The 19491-nt window shown below is 43.2% G+C and overlaps 1 long non-coding RNA gene across 1 annotated transcript in view; it reads left to right on the plus strand.

The window, feature by feature from the left end:
* Positions 1–365: 365 nt before the first annotated feature.
* The window catches only part of LOC309608146, a 259623-nt gene continuing 240497 nt past the window's right edge, over positions 366–19491 (plus strand). Inside the window, exon 1 of the long non-coding RNA XR_014232694.1 lies at positions 366–4904. This is a non-coding gene — a long non-coding RNA (uncharacterized lncRNA). The remainder of the gene's footprint in view (positions 4905–19491) is intronic.

The following is a 19491-nucleotide window of genomic DNA, read 5'->3' on the forward strand; positions in this document are numbered from 1 at the left end:
AACAAAACCCTCGTGATTCTAAGCTTTTAGTCTGGGCTTGAGGTCACATGCCACAAAACCTAATTATAACTAATACATCTGGATTTTATGAAGCCACGGAGGTCTGAGAAAATAAAACTAATATAGATGTTTACTTTTGTTTTTATTTAACATCTTTATTGGAGTTTAATTGCTTTACAATGGTGTGTTAACTTCTGCTGTATAACAAAGTGAATCAGCTATTTGTATACATATATCCCCATATCCCCTCCCTCTTGTGTCTCCCTCCCACCCTCCCTATCCCACCCCTCTAGGTGGTCGCAAAACACCGAGCTGATCTCCCTGTGCTATGTGGCTGCTTCCCACTAGCTATCTGTTCTACATTTGACAGTGTATATGTGTCCATGCCACTCTCTCACTTCATCCCGACTTACCCTTCCCCCTCCCCATGTCCTCAAGTCCATTCTCTATGTCTGCGTCTTTACTCCTGTCCTGGCCCTAGGTTCGTCAGAACCATTTTTTTTTTTAAGATTCCATATATATGTGTTAGCATACAGTATTTGTTTTTCTGTTTCTGACTTACTTCCCTCTGTATGACAGACTCTAGGTCCATCCACCTCACTACAAATAACTCAATTTCATTTCTTTTTATGGCTGAGTAATATTCCATTGTATATATGTGCCACATCTTCTTTATCCATTCTCATGTTTACTTTTTGAGCCTTTAAATTAGATACAGTCAGGATGAGAATGGCATGCATATGTGTTTCAAAATGAAATTTCGTTTATTGTTTGTTTTTATTACAAAAGCAATACATGCTCACTTGAAAAAGAACAGATAGGCAAACAAAAAAGAAAATTAAATATACCCATCATTTCATGCACTTAGAAGCAATCAGTTAGTACAGTGGTGTATTAAGTTTCATATATATATATTTAAAATGGGGTAATATCCAAAAAATAGTTTTGTGACTTGCTCTTTTTTAAGCTTAATGTATTGTGAACATCATTCTCTATAGAGGAATATATTTTTGCATTCACGTTTTTAATGGTTTTGTGGTATCCGATTGTGTGGATGTATCATACTTCATGTAACCATATCCCTATAACTGGGTATTTAGGTAGCTGATAATGTTGTGATGAACATCCTTATTGCTAAATCTTGGCACAGACTTTGAGTTGTTTCCTGAAGATAAATTCCCTGAGTAAACACAGTGTGGTGAGCATGTGAGAGCTGGGCTTGTCTCCAGGGAAGAAGAGAAAAGAGGAGCTGGGGGCGCCTGAGGTCACGCTGCCTCACCCAGACTCACGCTGCCGCAGACAGCCCCTGGGTGACGTTCAGGGTGATGGGCGATGCTGACTGGTCAGGCCTGGGCTGTGGACCAGTAGGGGATAAGTGGGAACTTGACAGCACGACAGGAGTCACAGGGACTGAGGTTTGGAGCTCGGAGGACAGGTAATTTCCTTAAGGAAGTGGTTCTTAAGCTCTGGTCCCTGGACACCAGCAGCCTTAGCATCACCTGGAAACTGTTAGAAATGCAAATTCTCGAGGCTCACCCCAGAACTACTGAATCAAAAATGCTGGGAATTCCCTGGCTGTCCAGTGGTTAGGGCTCCACGCTTCCACTGCAGGGGGCACAGGTTCGATCCCTGGTCCAGGAACTAAGATCCCGCATGCCGTGTGGTGTGGCAAAACACAAACAAAAACAAACAGCAACAACAACAACAAAACGCTGGGGTCAGGCCCAGTCATCTATGTTTCATCAAGCCTTCCTACTGATTCACATGTTGCTGAAGCTTGAGAACCACCACCATAAGGAAAACAGGGATGCTCATGCCGGAGAGAGGGGAAGGGCTCCTGTAGAAGCAAAGAAGACAGATGTTATGAGGATTTAAAATTTTCCTTTCCCTAGAATCCCACAATACTGTATTTATAGTTTGTTTTACACCCATATGTCCTCTCTCGCATAGACTGCGTACTTCTTGAGGGCCCTCAGGGATGCTCTTCGGCTGTGTGTCCTCCGGGTGCAGTGCGGTCGGGGCGCTGGCGTCTTCCCTGTGGTCCTGCATCCACTCCCCGTCCTCCTCTGCGCTCTGTCCCCGAAGGCCCATCTCTATGCATCCCATCCGTGGGGTCTGCCATCCTCTGCTTCCCAGCTGGATTTGGCTCATGGACAGTTCTGGTCCCCCTCCCCTCACAAGACATGGAAGAAGAGAGAAAAACGAGGTCAAGGTCTTGATTCCCTTGGCCCCTTCCCTGTGAGTGCCCTTCAGACCAGGTGTTTATCCCCTGCCCCCATCCCCCAGGCCGCTGCTCCTCTAAAGGTAGAGCACCACTGGACTCTTCTTTCAGGGTCTGGGAACTGTTTCCTGCCTTGGTCCCTCTGGCCTCGGGGCCACGTGGCTTCACTGCTGTAGCCCCGGTGCTCACCACCACCCCTTGTCATTACCCTACGCTCACACCTTCGTAACCTGCCCCTTTGTAAATAAGCCCTCCAGGAGTATTTATTTTAAGTGCATCATCTATTTCTAGCGGAGACTTGATTGGTAGAATCAACAACTAATAAATATTTTTTAATGCAATTGGAACTTTTTCAAAATTATTTTTTTGTTGAAAACAAGGTATACACATACTTTCTATTGTATTTTTTAAATTTTTATTTATTTTTTCCTTTTTTTCCCCACATTCTATCATATAAAATCCTTTGGTAAAATTCTTTTGAGATGGATAACTTGAACCCCCATTTAGCCTTGATAAGAAAAATAAGTCCTAAAATATTTATAAGGAATTGAGACAAGGATTCTGTTATTCATATTCTTTGTTTAAACCATGGCAGAGGGGGTAAGGTGGCGTCTTTTCCAACTGCTGTTCATAGTGATAACTTGGACCCTTGGCCTGTACAGAATCTCAAGGGATGTATGTATTTGTAAAGGTGGGCAATGGTTTAATTTATTTTCAAAATTATAATGACATAAATTAAAGGTACTTTGAGTTATATTATAAGCCAAATAAATTAGTTTTAGTCCTGACGGGTGTAAATTAAACCTCGGTATTTAGGAAGAGAAATGTTGCCCAAGGCCACTGATGGGCCCTCACCCTGCGGTTTATAAATCAAAGGTACAATTTGAGAATAAAACACTTTTTATGAAATCGAATGTCAAGAGCTCCTTGTTAAATTTGCTGTAGCAATTAAGTTCTCAGGTGAGAAAATGCCTCTTTTTCAATGTTTTATTACCTCTGTCATTCAGTACTCCATTTATAGGAGCAACTCTTCATAGTAAGTACACATTAGGATGACTTTTCACCTCCATTTAAATGGAAAGTTTGAGAGGAGGAATTGGTTCCTGTCTGTGGGCTTGTAGAGCAATGCAGACTGGATCTTTGCCAGTTTGTAGAGAAGAGAGAAGAGGGGAAAAGGATGGTAAATGGTCAGCTTGGTCCAGGCTGGCTGATGTGGAGGTGGAGACGTCCCCCAGCTGATGGGGGGCGGGCAGAAGGCCATAGGATGCCCTCAGAAGGGAAGTGTGTAAACTGGTGTGCAAGCTGACATTATCAGGGTCATGAAAAATAAAAGAGAGGGAGATTAGAGATGGGGAGCCCAGGTGGATAGAGTAAAGACAGCAACAGTGAGGCCCAGATAAAAGCAGAGACTCCGTGATAGAATGGCTGGCCTCAGGGCTTCCTTGGGGCTGGACCATTTCCCAGTTCTAGCCTTGACCACCCCATCATAAACTCCTTCCTCATGAGCTGGCTCAAATGGACCTCTGTGCTTTGCAACAGCGTGATGCTGATTTGCGTAACTGTCTACAGTGTTAGAGATTTCAGGAACTGTAGACATCATCTAGCCTTTGCTTTCCAGTTGAGAAAACTTAGTCTAAGAAAAATGAAAAGACTACCTGCTCAAGTTGCCAGACCAGGTTGGAGGGAGGATGTGAATAGAACTGTACACCCGTCTTCAGGAGGGGCGCATGCAAGCACGGTGTGCTTTTTGCTAAGGGTGATGATCCCATTTGGGGGAAGTCTGCTTTCCAAGACAGTCCTGCGTGTGGATGGAGTAGGTAGCTGTCTTCATGGTATTTGAGGAGCGCTGGGAAGCTCTTATTCCTTCCCTGCTCTCCTCCCTCGACCCTGGGTGCTAGCACCTTGATCCTCAGATTGTTGCAAAGGTTAAGTGAGTTTCTGTGTGTCAAATCATTACCACAGCACTTGGTGCATCGTATTATAAGAGCTAAAATGATCGTACCTACACAAATGGATCAAGCCACTGTTCTCACTCATTCACTACTGGCTCCAGAGCTCGTGGGAATAGAAGATGATGCTCTTAATATGACTAATGTTAGCGAGGCTTGTTAGATTTAGCTTAAAACCACGCCTGGAAGTTATGATCAATAGTACAGGATTGATATCACCTTGCTAATACAAAAGAACAGTATCTTACACTTACGTGGATCTGGCTACCTATAGAAGCTCCTTTAACAAACCCAAAACTTGAAATAGTTATCCCCATTTTACAGATGGAGAACTCAAGGCTCAGAGCCATTGAAGGATGTGTAGGGATGTTCTCCCTGCAGGAAGCATTGTGGGAACCTGGGGCACATGGAGGTGGGGAAGAGAGTGGGCCAAGTTGGGGTAAACTTTCCTCAGTACAGTGTTTTGTTCAGGACCAGCTCTCCCCTCCCAGAAACTTGCAAATAAAGGGCACTCTCTCCATCTAGCTCTGAGTGTCATTCTTCTGTGTCCAGGCTGAATGTCACCAATGTGATTGGCACCTGGATCAGGGAAATCACCTCCTTGGGGTGCATCCACCTTTCCTGTTCATCTCTGTCTCTGCAGGTGACGAGAATGGCAGCTGGAGGTTGGAGAACGTTCCTTGCATAATGAAAGCAACCCTTACGGATCCAGCTGAGCTTCCAGGTCAGCAGAGGTAGGAAAGAGGTGGATGTGTGACTTCCTGCAGTGCAGTATATAAAGTTTATTTGAAAAGTTCTTATACTAAGATTTGGAAAGTGCGAAGCCCCGTTCCTTTCGAGAGGACCCATTGCGAAGCCGTGGTACCTGGGGTCCTTCTGCTGCTCACAGGCAGAGCAGTGCTGGGTTGGGAGGCAAGCGGCTGCTGGATGTTAGTCAGGAGTTTGTCCAGCCTGACAGCCACCAATTGTTGGAAGGCGAGTAGCTTTTCAGGAAGTGACTCTAGAAACTATGTGGACTGAATGCCTAAATTTTCTAAGCTTTTGACAATTCTGAAACTAAGTCTAGGCATGTTTTTAAAGCTGTCAGACTTAGCATACTTATTTCGATCAAAATATTTTTAGACACATGTGAAATTCACTTAAGAGAAATCCATTACTAGCTTGAATTTGTGTGTATAAGCCCACTTAAGACCTTAAGAACTTAATTCTAAAATAACTTTTTTGGTTGCTATCTCATGTGTCAAGTGCCCAGTTTCTGTAATATACTCATATTTTTAAAACAAAGTTTCATCTAAAATAGAATCTATATTATATTATAGTTCATAATACACATTAAGTATGGCTTTGGTATTTATGCAGAGTATATCTACTCAGAATCATAAAGTCAGTCTGGATATTAAAGGCTTATGTTCATATCTTTGGAACTGTTAAGACAGTGAAATAAAATTGCTGCATTTTAAGTAATGGGTTAATCTTAAGAAAAAAAAAAATTTCTGAGGCTTTTTTTTTTCTCTCAAAAAAGTTATTTGCAATATTACAACTAACTTTGCCTGATAGAGTTAATTCCCTCTTGTTTTTATTGGTGTGGTTGCCCATAAACAAAGCAGTTCACTTCTGCGTGCGTGTGTGTGTGTGTGTGTGTGCGCGCACACTTTAAAAAATGTGTTACATTTTTGGCAAAGATAAATACTTACTTGAGCATTTTTGGACTGACTTCGTTATAATATCAGAACTTATCTCATACTACAGATATCTATTTACCTGGGTAATTTGACGCTTCTCCTGGTTTCTAATCATTAATCTTGATTTCATGAAATCAAGCAAGAGAATGGAATGACATCTCTGTGATACTAATAGTGTAGATTCATTTCAGTAGGTTGGTTTGATCTTCTCTTTTAAGAGAGTTGTCTTGACAACCTGACCTTCTTTTCAGCCTGCTATAATCTGAAAAATAGCCTTTGTTATTCTTTGGAACTTTTCCACTTTGTTTGGCCTCCAGTATTTTTATCATTGTTCAGACATTTAGCTTTGCCCCCATGGAAGTATAGACCTTTTTTTTTTTTTTTGGCAAGTCTCAATGTACTTGCCAAAATACAATAGCAATTATTAGCTAATCATAACTGTGTGCTGAGCAGATAAAAGCTCTTTAAAATGAGTGTAGGTTTGTTCTCCAGTGACAATAATTCACGGACTCAGTTTTATCCATCATTACATGGCAGCAACTGAGGCTGAAGCTTGACTTGAACCTCGGAAACAAGATGAGAAGTAAAGGAAATATACATGGGGATGAGTGTGTAGTTTCAGTAAAACCAGACACTCTGTCCCACGCCTGTGTCTTGGGTAGTTCCTGTCTCCCTGCCCCATCCCCACGCTAGCATGGCTGACTGTGGGCCTGGTGGACTGAATGGGTGGATAGATGAGTCCACGTGTAGCATGGACACTTGTTATGTTTTGTAGCCACAGAGAATCTTCTGCAAAGTCTTAGGAGTATTTTCACACTATGAACACTTCCTATCCAAGGCTGGAGTCGAATACTAACTTCCTTAGACTTTCTTGCTGCTGGGTGGAGAGTCATGTGACTCAGGCTCAGTCACTGAGATGCAGACCCAGGAGAGACTCTGAGGTGACGTGGCAAGAGGAAGCAAGCTGGACACAGAGTCCGTTTTCTGGGGAGTATTGTGGTGGAGGCAGCTGGCTTTTGGGGACAGTTGTAGGGCAGGATTCCTGGTGGTCAGGGTCCAGCCAGTGGACGGGATGCAGTGTGTGTGTCCCAGAGGCCGTGGACCTTCACTGGGGCAATTCTGAAATGAGCTGTAGACCAGTTAACTACCTGCTCTGACCAGTTAACTACCTGCTCTGACCAGTTAACTGCCTGCTCTGACCAGTTAACTACCTGCTCTGACCAGTTAACTGCCTGCTCTGACCAGTTAGCTGCCTGCTCTGACCAGTTAACTACCTGCTCTGACCAGTTAACTGCCTGCTCTGACCAGTTAACTACCTGCTCTGACCAGTTAACTACCTGCTCCGTAGCCTCTCAGCTGCCCTCTTGAATATAATTTTTTTTAACTTATTTTAAAATGTATTTACATTTGGATTGTATAACATGATTTTATTTTTAAGGTGTACAGTGTGATGTTTTGATATACGTATACGTTGTGAAATGATTACCACAATCAAGTTAAATAACACACCCGTCACAGCACAGTTACCTTTTTTTTTTTTTTTTTTTGTGGCACGAACACCTAAGATCTTCTCTCTTAACAAATTTCAAGCATGCAGTACAGCATTATTAACTATAATCACCATGCTGTACATTAGATCCCTGGAACTTACTTATCTTAAAATTGAAAATTTTTACCCTTTGACCAGCATCTCCCCTTTCCCCCACTCCTAAGCTTCTGACAATCATTCTACTCTCTGGTTGTATGAGGGTGACTTTTTTAGATTCCACGTATAAGTGAGATCGTAAAGTATTTGTCTTTCTGTGGCTGGCTTATTTCACTTAGCATAATGTCCTCCAGGTTCATCCATGTTGTCACAAATGGCAGGATTTCCTTCTTTTTTATGGCTCTTTTATAGGAAAACACATAAAGGAATTGGTGTGAGAAGAATCTAAACAGTCTTCCATAGAGTTTTACTGAGCAGTGAACTTGGACATGTGTGTAATTAATTATAACAGTTATAACACAGCCTTCTCACTTGGGACAGGCAAAGTCTTTTAGCCAAGGGAGGTAGCGAGAGGCCCATCACCATGTGTGACTCTTGGCTCTTTGGGGGTCATTCATTTCTTAGGCTCCACCCTTGATTTGGCATGCTTTCATTTGCTGCTGGCCATCTCTGTCTAGAAACAGGCTGATCACAGGAAGGTAGTTTGGGAGCTATGTCTCTTTGTGGTTTAAGTTAATTTTCTGACGTATGAGGCTTTCTGTGCCATCAGTGTCGCTGAAGTTGTGGCATTTTCTGGTGCTGCCCTTGGATCTTGCTCCAGCCCTGCTGCTCTGAGTCCTCTGCTTGAGGAGCACATGTGTTCTGGGTTGTCCAAAAAAACCGTGAGTGTCGCCAATCACACTTTGTACCCCAGTGCTCAGTTGTACTGGGCTCGTATATCTCGTGTTCTACGTGGTAGGTTGTGCTAACCTGAGCTGCCCTTGGATTCTCTTCCTAGGCTATTTCTTTTTTTTTTTTTTTTTTAAGTTATCTGCCTTCCCTAGAGTGTAAGCTTCTTGAAGACAGGAATCCTGCCTTGGCCCCTTCTTTGTCCTCAAGCTCAGAAGTAGTGCTAGACACATTTCCACTACTGAAGGAGGCATCAGAATCCTGGTGCTCTGAGGGACCTCAGTTTTGGCTGCATGAACCCAGAGATATTGACATTGCCTGACGATCTCTCTGGACTTAGGCCCCTTGGTCACACTGACCAGTAACCAAACCTATCCATTTGGTCTCCAAGTGAGACCTGGCCTTATCTTCCAGTGTCGTGTCTGTGATCTTATAAATCCCCTCATGACCCCTTTTACTAAGGCTTACTAAGGTGTTTAGATACCTCCTTTGGCCTTTTTGGGCATGTGCTTGTTTGGGCTCTTAAGGAACAAGATTCCTTTTTTTATGACTTTTTTCCTTTCTTCCTTTTTTCAAAACAGTTCCCATTTCTTCCACAGCTGCTGGAAAGTGGACAAAATAGTTGTTCTTAGTCAACTAAAGCCACATTGTGCAGTTTAAACTGCTGTGGTCCTAGAAAACAGCATAAATAAACAAAAGGCATTGAAATCCTTTAAATTGTATCTATCCATGCTGAGTGGATTACATCTGCATAAAATACAAATAATTGAGTGAAAAGTAAAATACATGTTACTATACAATTCAGTTCCATAACTACAAGTATCTGAGTATTCAGGAATACATCCAAACCACAGAATATTTAATTGTGAGAGTCACAAAGGACCTTAAAATTTTTCTTACGCCATATATCTATGCCATAAACTGACATCTAGGCAGTTTCATATATCAGACAAAAGACTTGTATCCAGAATATATAAAGAATTTGTACAACTTTATAATAAGAAGCAAAGTACCCCAGTAAACATGGGCTAATATTTGAATAGACACTTCAAAAGTAAGATTTACCAATGGGCAATAAGAACATGAAAAGATGGTCAGGGTAATTATTCATTAGAGAGATGCAAATTAAAACCACAGTGCGATAACGCTCCAGGCCCATGTGGCTAAAGTGAAAAAGACTGACCATACCAAGTGCTGGTGAAGATGGGTGGAACCAGAACTCTCATACACTGCTGAAGGGAATATAAAATGCTACAGACACTTTAGCAAATGTTTAATGGTGCTTTTTTAAGGAGTTAAAAATACACCTACCATGTGATCAGCCATTCCACTCTTAGGTACTTACCCATGAGAAGTAAAAACGCATCCTTATAAAGACTTGTACCCACATTTCCATGGCAACTTTATTTCTAGTAGCCCAGAGAGAAATGACCCAAGTATCCATGAATAGGCAATGGCTTAGTCATATAATGGAAAACTAAGCAGCAATAAAAAGGAGTCAACTACTGATACAACAACTTGGATGAATCTCAGAATCATTACACTGAGTGAGAAAGGCCAGACCAAAAAAAAGAGTATATAATGTATGATTTCATTTATGTAAAATTCTAAAAAATGCAAGCTAATCTATAAAAATGGAAAGCACATCAGTGGTTGCCTGGGGACAGGGATGGAGGAAGGAATGAATTACAGAAGGACGCAGGGAACTTTTGCCAATATTGCTTTTGTCCACATTACATGTAGTGCATTTTCCCCCTACATTCCTGATGAGGAAGACATATTTGAAAATGATATTTCTTTTTTGTATTTCCTATCTACATTATTTCTATATAAGAAACTTGCTTGGATGCTTGTCTTTTCTCCATGGTTTCTGAGTTATTTTTGTCATCCATCATGAATGGGTACTTCACAGTTAGTGAGAATCTTTTATACTTTTTCTTTTACTCAACACACTGTATATGCCTAACCACTCTGGGCAAAACTATCCTTCCCCCTTTTAAATGACCCAGAAATTCAATAAAAAATGATGCAGTGAAGGAAAACAGCTTTGTGTGCCTGAGAGAAGCCACCCAGTAAAATTATATCTTTAATTTTCAGCCTGACCTCTCTTGTAATTTGTTTGAAATTTCATGATTTCAAAAGAAATAGACTGTTCCTTGAGAAATGCATCATCCCCTTCTCCATGCGAGATTCGGGAAACCAAAGCTCTGAGTCTAATAATCCGATGGCAACAGCAGCCTTGCGATTTACTGTGCATTTCTATGCCCACAAAGAGTGGGAACTGATTGTATCCGATTTTGGTTATCATCGTGACCAAAGTTACCGCTTGGTCTTTCTCTGAATTTGAAGAAGTCATGGCATGGTTCATTGTCTCTCAAACATTAACATGCATACAAATCACATGAAGGTCCTTTAAAAAGGCAGGTTCTAATTCAGTAGAGCCAGGGTGGCGCCTGAGATTCTTAATTTCTAACAAGCCTCTGAGTGGTGCTCAGGCTGCTCGTCCCTGGAGCGCCCTTTGCATAACAAGGGCGTAGATGACACCAAAATATTGGGCTGGCCAAGAAGTTCATGTGGGTTTTTCTCCATAAGATGTTATGGAAAACCTGAACTAACGTTTTGGCCAACCCAATAGCACACAACCCTCCTATTATTCATTTGCATTTAGAATAAATTACTCAACTTAGAAAATGTTTAAAGTGGAACATTCAAAACGTTGACTACTTTTTAAGTCTTCATTATGAAATAGTCATCATGAACCATGTTGTCTGATGCTCTTCCAAAAGATGACACCAGCCAGGAGGCAGAGCTAGTTACAGGGCCAAAGGGAGTAAAGAGACAGGGATGATAGAGTGTCTGTCTCCAACCTGTGCTGTGTATGGGATAGTGGGTTTGTGTTCAAGCTGGATGTCAGGTCAGTCTGGGGGAGTACATTGCATCATTAGCCTCAGTTTTTAACCATCCCTATATCCATGCCCTTTTCCTTACAGCTTTGCAGTGGAGTGGTGGCAGTCCTACTAGACTTTGGGCTTGGTCATGTGACTGACTTTAGCCAATAGGGTGTTAGCAGATATGACAGAAGCAGAGGTTCAACTGGACTTGTGCATTGAGACTTTGACCTCCTGCATCTTTACCATTGCCATGAGAATGCCGTGCACCGGTGAGCCCCCTGGCCTCAGGATGAGGATGAGGGGCATGTGGAACATAGCCACCTCTGGCTGAATTCAGTGTAAATCAGCTCACCGTGGCCAGTCTTCAGATACTTGAACTATAGGTGGTCATTGTTTTAAGCCACTCAAATTTGAGCTGGTCTCATACACAGCATTAGCTTCCTGACTCACTGGAGTAGTGTGTCTGATACAGGAGGGCATAGCTAGAGGTGGGTGGTAAGGTCCTGGGGGCCAGATCAGGAGCTGGAGATCCAGAAAAAGCAAGAAAAGATACAGCAGAAGGTCAAAGCAGGTGAAACAGAATGGAGTTCCAGCTAATGGCATCCGCTGGCTTTTGAAATATTTTTGGTGCATCCTTGCATGGATTGGTGAGATATACGTAAAGGTGAGCTGAGGTGAGACAGGTGGACATTGTTTTGAGCCAACCAGGACTAGACCCGACACAACAGGATACTGTTTTCTTGTTGAGTTCTTGGACTGCTTGTATCGTGGAGCAAAGATAGAGAAAAAGAGGGTCGGGAGAAAACACTTCATTGACTAAATGTGAGAATGAATTAACTGAATAACTTGTATTTTCTCATGTTGCTAATCTGCTTGTGATGACAGAACAATATTTTTTCCATGTAACTGATAGACAATGCATGAGGGATTTCACTGAATCACTAGGCGGGTAGTACTTGGGCTGTAAGTCCTGGGTTGGCCCACTCCATGTATAGGGCATTCTTGAAACTGCTTTAGTAATTCACTTACTAACTCATTCATTCTTTCAGATGTGCTTGTGAAGCTATTATGTGCCTTCATAGAGCTGATAGTCCTGCAGGGAAGAAATACATTGATTATTTTATGACAGTTGTTGTAAGTGTTAGAAGGGGGGAATCACAGTGAGTTCTGTGCTTGGAAAGAATGGGTACTTGATGGAGTCTGGGGATCAGTGAAGGTGTCTCTGAGAATAAAATGATGTTTAAGTTGAAATCTGAAGTGAGCAGGAGGAGACATCTAGGCACTGGGGACAGTATATGCAAAGGCCCTGAAGGTGGACAATGGATGGCTTATTTGAGGAAGTAAACGGTCAGGTTTGCTGAACAGCGGACAGTGGGCAGGTGCGTGATCAGCCATGACCAGGTTAAGGGTTTGGGATGTATTCTAAGAGCAATCAAGAGTAACTAAAGAGTTTCAGGCAGGGGAGCAACATTATTAGATTTGTATTTTAAGAGATTACTCAGGATGCGACGTGGAGAATGGGTTGGAAAGGGGTAAAAATGGAAAATAGCTCTTGCAGTGATCCAGGAAAAAGAAAATGTTGGCTTGGACTCTAGTGGTTTTAGTAGATGTGGAAAGCTTTGGTTGGGTCCTAGAGATATTTAGGAAGTAGGATCGATGGTTCTTGACACTAACTGGGATGTGGTGGATGAGGAAGGAGGAAGATTGCCTTTGAGTTTCTGCCTTGTAACAACTGGTGGTGCTATTCACGGAGACAGAGGACTTTGGAGAAAAATGAGTCGGGAATTGGTCAAGAGTTTAGTTTTAGACATGTTGATTTTGAGGTACTTGTGGTATATGGGGACTTGCCAAGTAGACAACTGAGCGTATTGTTCTTCAGTGCAGAGGAGAGGCATGAGCTGGATACATAAATTTGCAAGTCATTGGCGTAATGATGGTCATATGGAAGCCAGGAGACTAGAGTATGAAGCCAGGGGAAGAGGTGGTAGAGATATCCTTGGGGAGTATCACAGTTTAAAGGAGGATTAGTGGGCAAAGGAAGCCAAGAAGGTAAGAGGCAAACCACAAGAATGCAGTGCCGTGGAAGATAAGGATAGGACAGCGGGGTCAGCTCTGCTGAATGCAGTTGAGAAGATTAGGAAGCTGAGCAGTGACACTTGTCTGTTGGATTGAGCAACAGGGAAGTCATTCATAAACTTGGCAGTAGTCACCTGGCAAGACAGAGGCGGAAGCCAGGTTATAGTGGGTTAATGAGGGAATAGAGGTAAGAACATAAAGAGGGAGAAAGCTGATTAGAATAAGAACATAGCTTCCAAGCACTCACAATTTCTGTTTCGTGCAGAGGCAAGCCTGATGTGTGTGGCAGTAGGAAAAGACCTACATGAGCTGAAAAAATGTTGATGGATAGCTCAAAGAGTAGACATTGTCTTTACCAGTGTAATTTATAGTTAAGTTGCATTGGTTCAGATGTCAAGAACTCATGATTTGGATAGTGGCTTTGCTCAAAATTGCCTATAATTTTGTTATAATAATATTTGTCTTAGTATAAATAAGATTAATGGGGATGGTTGCCATATTTGGAAGGAAACGGTTTGTGTACATCTTTTCATGCAACCTTTGATTTGATGATGACCTGTCTTTCCCATTTCTGTTGGATACGAAGTTCCATACAGGCAGAATCCTGCCTATTCTCTCATAATTGGGTCTTTATCACTCAGAACAGCATCTGGTGCAAGGAAGGTGTTGAGCTACTGTTTGGTGAGTGAATGGATATTAGGTGTTTCTCTCTGATTCTAAGAGTTACTCTGCACTCAGAAGAAACACAGTGGTACCTAGGCAACAATACTCAATGCGTCTGACCTCTCTGACAGTTGAGTAGTTCAGGCTTGACATTTTACCAATCAGCCCAAGTCAGGGAGGTTATACTGTTCTGGAAAACTCACCATTGAAACAAGCTCAGCGTGACTTCGACTGGGCCGGATGGAATTCTGCTTTCTAGAAACCTTGAGTAAATAGCAAGTAAGTGGAGTACTGCAAAAGGTGATTGTTTGCATTTGCTAGCACACCCTTGCTATTACCCAGCTGATAAAGGGAGCGTGCTCAGAATGTGAGGGCACAGAGCTGAGTGGTACGTGAGGAGCCCCAGGAGTCTAGAAAGCTCTCCCGCAGTTCCTCCTCAGTGCTAGCAAGGATATGAGAGACACTGGGTTTGGCTGTAACAAGTGCTCTCACTTTTTACTTAATCAGAATTTGCATTGTTTTTTTTCATTATGGTATTAAAGTGTGAATGTTGCCTCCATGTGCTGTGGAAATAACAAAGTCCCGAAACAGTTGGTTTTATCCGTAGCACCTTCTGTCTTAGAATCTCCCAGGATCCCATAAGCTGATAATGTTCTTTCCAAATGAGCTATTTTGTAATCACACTCCACATGATTGTTTAAAATGATTATTATTGTTTTATCTTAATATAAAAAGATGCATTTGCTAATAGAAAGCTGAGTTTACCCAGCGATGCTTGTGTTAACTGCCTCATGGCTCATCAAGGTCTGTGGGACTCTGGAGATGGGGAAATGCAAATGTTAGTTTAGGGTTCTGTACATTTCAAGAAAACAAGGAGCTAACTTTCCGTATCCAAAGATGCATTTTACTATTCTACTCCAGTGCTCAGATTAGGGCATTAACCTCGGCAAAAGGAAGGAAGGATGAAGTGCAGGGAGGGCGCTCATTCGGGGAAGGTTTGGGGCGTGAGGATCAAGTGAGAACTGGAGATGCATTCATTTCTCCCCACCCCCCAACCCAGCGTTTAGGATTAGGATCAGATTTCCAAAACTCTGATGCTTTTCTTGTCCAGCATCCCTGAATTTCCACCACATGTTGGACCTGGGCTTTTGTTTTGTTCTGATTACTGTAAGCAGATATCATCTTACTCAAGAGATCATGTCACTGGCTGATATTCATGACCCCCTCCATTGACTCAATCCCTGCCTGGTACTCCTCGATACTTTCCTGACCTAAAGCCTGCTTTTAGGTCCGCAATTTTGTGATGTGCTTGGAGATTCCTGTCTTATCATCCATCTGCTCACTTTGTACCAAGACTCTACATTATGTAGGTCAAAGCTCCACAATTTTTTTTACTAACCATATATGGTAGTTTTCCTATTCTGAAATCACCTCCACTTCATCCCTGAGATGACTAACTCTCTAAATCAGGGTTGGCAAACTTTTTCTATAAAGGAGAGAGTAAATATTTTAGGCTCTGTGGGCCATATGGTCTGTGTTGCAGCTGTTCATCTCTACCATGGACGTGCACATGCCACCTTATGCAATATGTAAGTGAATGGGTGTGGCTGTGTGCCAATAAAACTTTATTTATAAAAACGAGTGGTGGGATGGACTTGGCCTGTGGGCTGTAGTCTGCTGACCCTGTTTCTAAATCATAGCTCCCACAGTTTCTCTCTTCTCATGATGTTGAAACAGGCATACACTGGGCTCTGGCATGTCTTCACAGTTAGGATAATTTCCAGCTTACTTGTCATTCTCTCCCTTTCCACATAGTCAACTGGGAATCTTGAAATCTTTTTAGGGTAATAGCATCATTTCAGTGGCCTCATCATCTGGCTCTTTCTGATCTCATTTTCTGCTCTTCTCTCCCTCCATCACTCTGCTTTGATTCCCTTGGCCTCCTTGCTGTTCCCTGAAAATACCAGGTGCGCTCCTGCCTTAGGACCTTGGCACCTGCTGTTCCCTCTGCCTGGAATGGTCTTCCCCCAGATCACCACAAATACCACTCCATCCTCTTCAAGTCCCTACTGACATGGCACCTTCTCAGCGAGACCTATTGTCTTGGTCAGTGTCCAGTCAGAAACACAGGAACAGCTAGGCATTTCATACAGAATTTAATAGAGGAGATTGGTTATGAAATGAAAGGCTTGGAGGAGCAGAAGGGATAGGTGGGCTTATACAGAGATCCGTGACCAAGGAGGGCTGGATGAGGAAAGGGGAAATGGTGTAACCCAGAGCCCATGCTCCTTGTGCCACGGAGCCGACTGCTGCTGGACTCACCACCACCAGTGCCTCGCAGGAAGACCAGACTCTTCACTTCCATTGGTGCCTGGGCTCTAGAAGGGACCTGCACTTGATGTTATCACTGCCAGAGCCAGAGCCATTAACTGCTGCTGTTAATGGACCACTCTGTCTGATCAGGGACCCGAGAGCCCTCTACTCAACCTTGGTAGCTGCAGGTTCTTGAAGCACCACCAGAACCAGAAAGAATACTGCGCTCTCCTCCTTCCCGCTTTCCAGTCTCCCACTGATGCCTCCTGTTGGTGGGGGGTGCACTGGCAGAACCTAGCCAGTCCTAGCTGCAAGGGAATCTGGAAAATGTAGGTTGTAAGCTTCCAGCCCCTTGCTACAGAGAGCTGACCCTGGAAGGACTAGAGTAGGGCAGAGACACATTGAGTCAATCATCAGAGTGTCCTGTCCACTCCGTATAAATTGGCAGCTCTCCACAATCCATCCCTTTTCCCTGCTTTATTTTTCTCCATAGCTTGTGTCACTGCCTAACATATGATTTACGTACTTTGTTGTTTATGACCTGTCTCCTCTCCTAGAATGTTAGCTCGATGACAGCAGTGATTTTGTTCACACTTGTACCCCCATTTCTAGAACGTTGTCTGGAATACAGGGGACATTGTGTAAATATTTGTAGAATGGATGAATGAATTCCTTCACAACACCGAAGGTCTACTCCTGGAAACTTCTGTGGTTCACAGAGCCCAACTTGACAGCTTTAAAGAATCATAGAAAATAAAGCATCAGGAGAAAGTCTCTCCCTTTTTCTCTTCTCTTGTTCTCTCATGTATATGTACATTATATTTACATTCCCCCCCCCCCCCGCGCTTCTAGAAAGCATCTGCTTTGAAACACTGACCATTTTTATTGGCATTGTAAACCTGCTCAGAGAGGGAACCCTACACCTGTATCTCCTTCTTCAGTTCTTGGGCAAATGTTGCCATGTCTCTGAAGAGTTTTATGAGTTTGCCAGGGCTGCTGTAACAAAGTATCACAGATTGGGTGGCTTAAACAACAGAAATTAATTTTCTCTCAGTTCTGGAAGCTGGAAGTCCAAAATCAAGGCATCTGCAGAGTTGGCTCTGAGAGCCTTTGGGGAAGGGTCCTTCCTGGTCCTCTCTTCTTGGCATATCAGCGGTCATCTCCTCCCTGTGTCTCTTCACATCATCTTCCCTCTGTATGTGAATGTGTCCACATTTTCTCTTCTGATAAGATCACCAGTCATATCAGATTAGGATGCACCCTCATGACCGTATTTTAATTTAATTACCCTTGAAAGGTACAGTTTTAACTCCAATATGGTTCTCTTTTGGGGTTCTTGGACGTTATGACTTCAACATCTGACTTTTGGGAGGGACGCAGTTCAACTGAGAACAAGAGTCACGGCAGATCCTTGCTCAAGTTCCCTAGCTTTCTGCCTGCATTTCATCTTGCCAGTTTTTGAACCAGAGCTTATAGGTTTGAAATGGAAAACCTTTTTCACTTGCAATCTTCCATGTTTTATTTTTCCAGTTTCCTCCTAAATCACTGGGGGACTATGGTGACACCACGCTTGTTGTGCTGTTTTCCTGAACCAGGAAGCTTCTGTGCATGTCTTCACAGGTGGGGGTTGGACGGTTTCTTTCTTTACAAGCACTGTCTACAGCTGATTGGGTGAGTATAGCTGCCCATCAAGAGCTCAGATGTCAGCCATTCCAGCCAAAACGTCAGGGTTCCATTGGCAAGGAAAGTGGTTCTGTGCGTGTCCTGCACTTTAGACCTGTGATGACTGTTTCAACAGACTGATAAAGCAGATTGCATAGCAGGGGTCACCTCGGACCATGAAATTACACAGCATCTCTTGACTGGTGATGCTGGTCCTGTGCTTATAAGTCGGTGTTCCATTAGGGAGGGTCTTGATTTGGTAGCTAGTGGGCGAGCCAGCACCTATGAGGTAGGGAAAGGTTCAGCAAGAAGACGTCCCCTCTTTGACCTGTGACCTGTCATGGAACACACAGCTGAGCTCTCATCTTGTCTGCGTGCAGCCTCGTTCTATGAATAGGCCACCAGATATCTTTCCATTCTCTCCTCGAATATTGAGTGATCTTGGAAATAGCCTAACCTGTCTTGGGACATTGAAGATAGAGAAAACAAGTGGGGGAGACAGACCTGCTGGTTCCTGCTATTGATCAGAGGCTTGAATGAAGGCTCATTATGAGCTGGGGAGATGTGTCAGACACAGGTGTCAAGGGTGGATAAACTCAAAACAGACCCTGGCAGCGGGGAGAAGTGATGACAGCAACAGCAGCAAGACACACACACCAGAAACCGCTGTGCGTTCTTTGGGTTAGTTTATTCTGGGTATTTGGCCATTTCTCCCCAGTCATGGGAAGCTACATAAGAGAGACACTTCCTAATCAATCATCTAGTTACTCCCGTTCCCTCATTGGATAAAATGAGGCCAAGAGGGATGAAATAACTGCCCACGATCCCACAGCGGGTTTACAGCACCAAAGGGATGCTCAAACCGTGTCTGAGTCAGTTGAAATCCAAGCTCCTTCTGCCCCTTTCTTCAGCTTCTCCCCCTTGCCCAGCACGGGGTCTCAGGGTCCTAGCATTAGACTCTGCAGGGTGAAGACCCTGGCTCCAAGCAGACCAGCACAGTTCTAGAAAGAGCCCAGAACCAAAGACAGACCCACATGAGTTCAAGTCACTGACACTTACCAGACACGTGAGTTGGGCATTCCACTTTAACTGCCTGAAACTTACATCCTCATTAAAAAAAAAAAAAAGGACATACTAATGCTTGTTCACCTTGCTTGTCTGGGAGGATGTGATATTAAAATCAGCCCGTGGACACACTTGTAGGTGCCCGTTACGACGTGTGTTCTCCCAGAGGAGTAATCTCTGAGTCTATTCATATCTAATAATGCTGCAGCCAGAAATAGTTAATCAGATTGTCCTAGCAAGCCCAGGCCCTAGAGCCATGCATTGTGATTAGAAGGAGTGGCATGGGACTCCCCCGGCGGTCCAGTGGTTAAGACTCCGCACTTCCACGATAGGGGGTGCGGGTTCAATCTCAGGTCGGGGAACCAAGATCCCGCATGCCGCGCGGTGCAGAAAGTAAACAAACAAATGTATGTATGTATGTATGTGTGTGTGTGGTGTATGATGGAACTTAAAATAAATAAATTTAAAAAAAGGGAGTGGCGAATTCATCAGGGTTCTCTAGAGAGATGGAACCAATAGGATGTATGTATCTATAGAGAGAGATTTATTTTGAGGAATTGGCTCATGTGACTGTGGGAGGCTGTTGAGTCCCAAG

Source organism: Balaenoptera borealis, assembly GCF_965194805.1.
Source record: "Balaenoptera borealis genome assembly, chromosome: 12".
Taxonomy (NCBI): domain Eukaryota; kingdom Metazoa; phylum Chordata; class Mammalia; order Artiodactyla; family Balaenopteridae; genus Balaenoptera; species Balaenoptera borealis.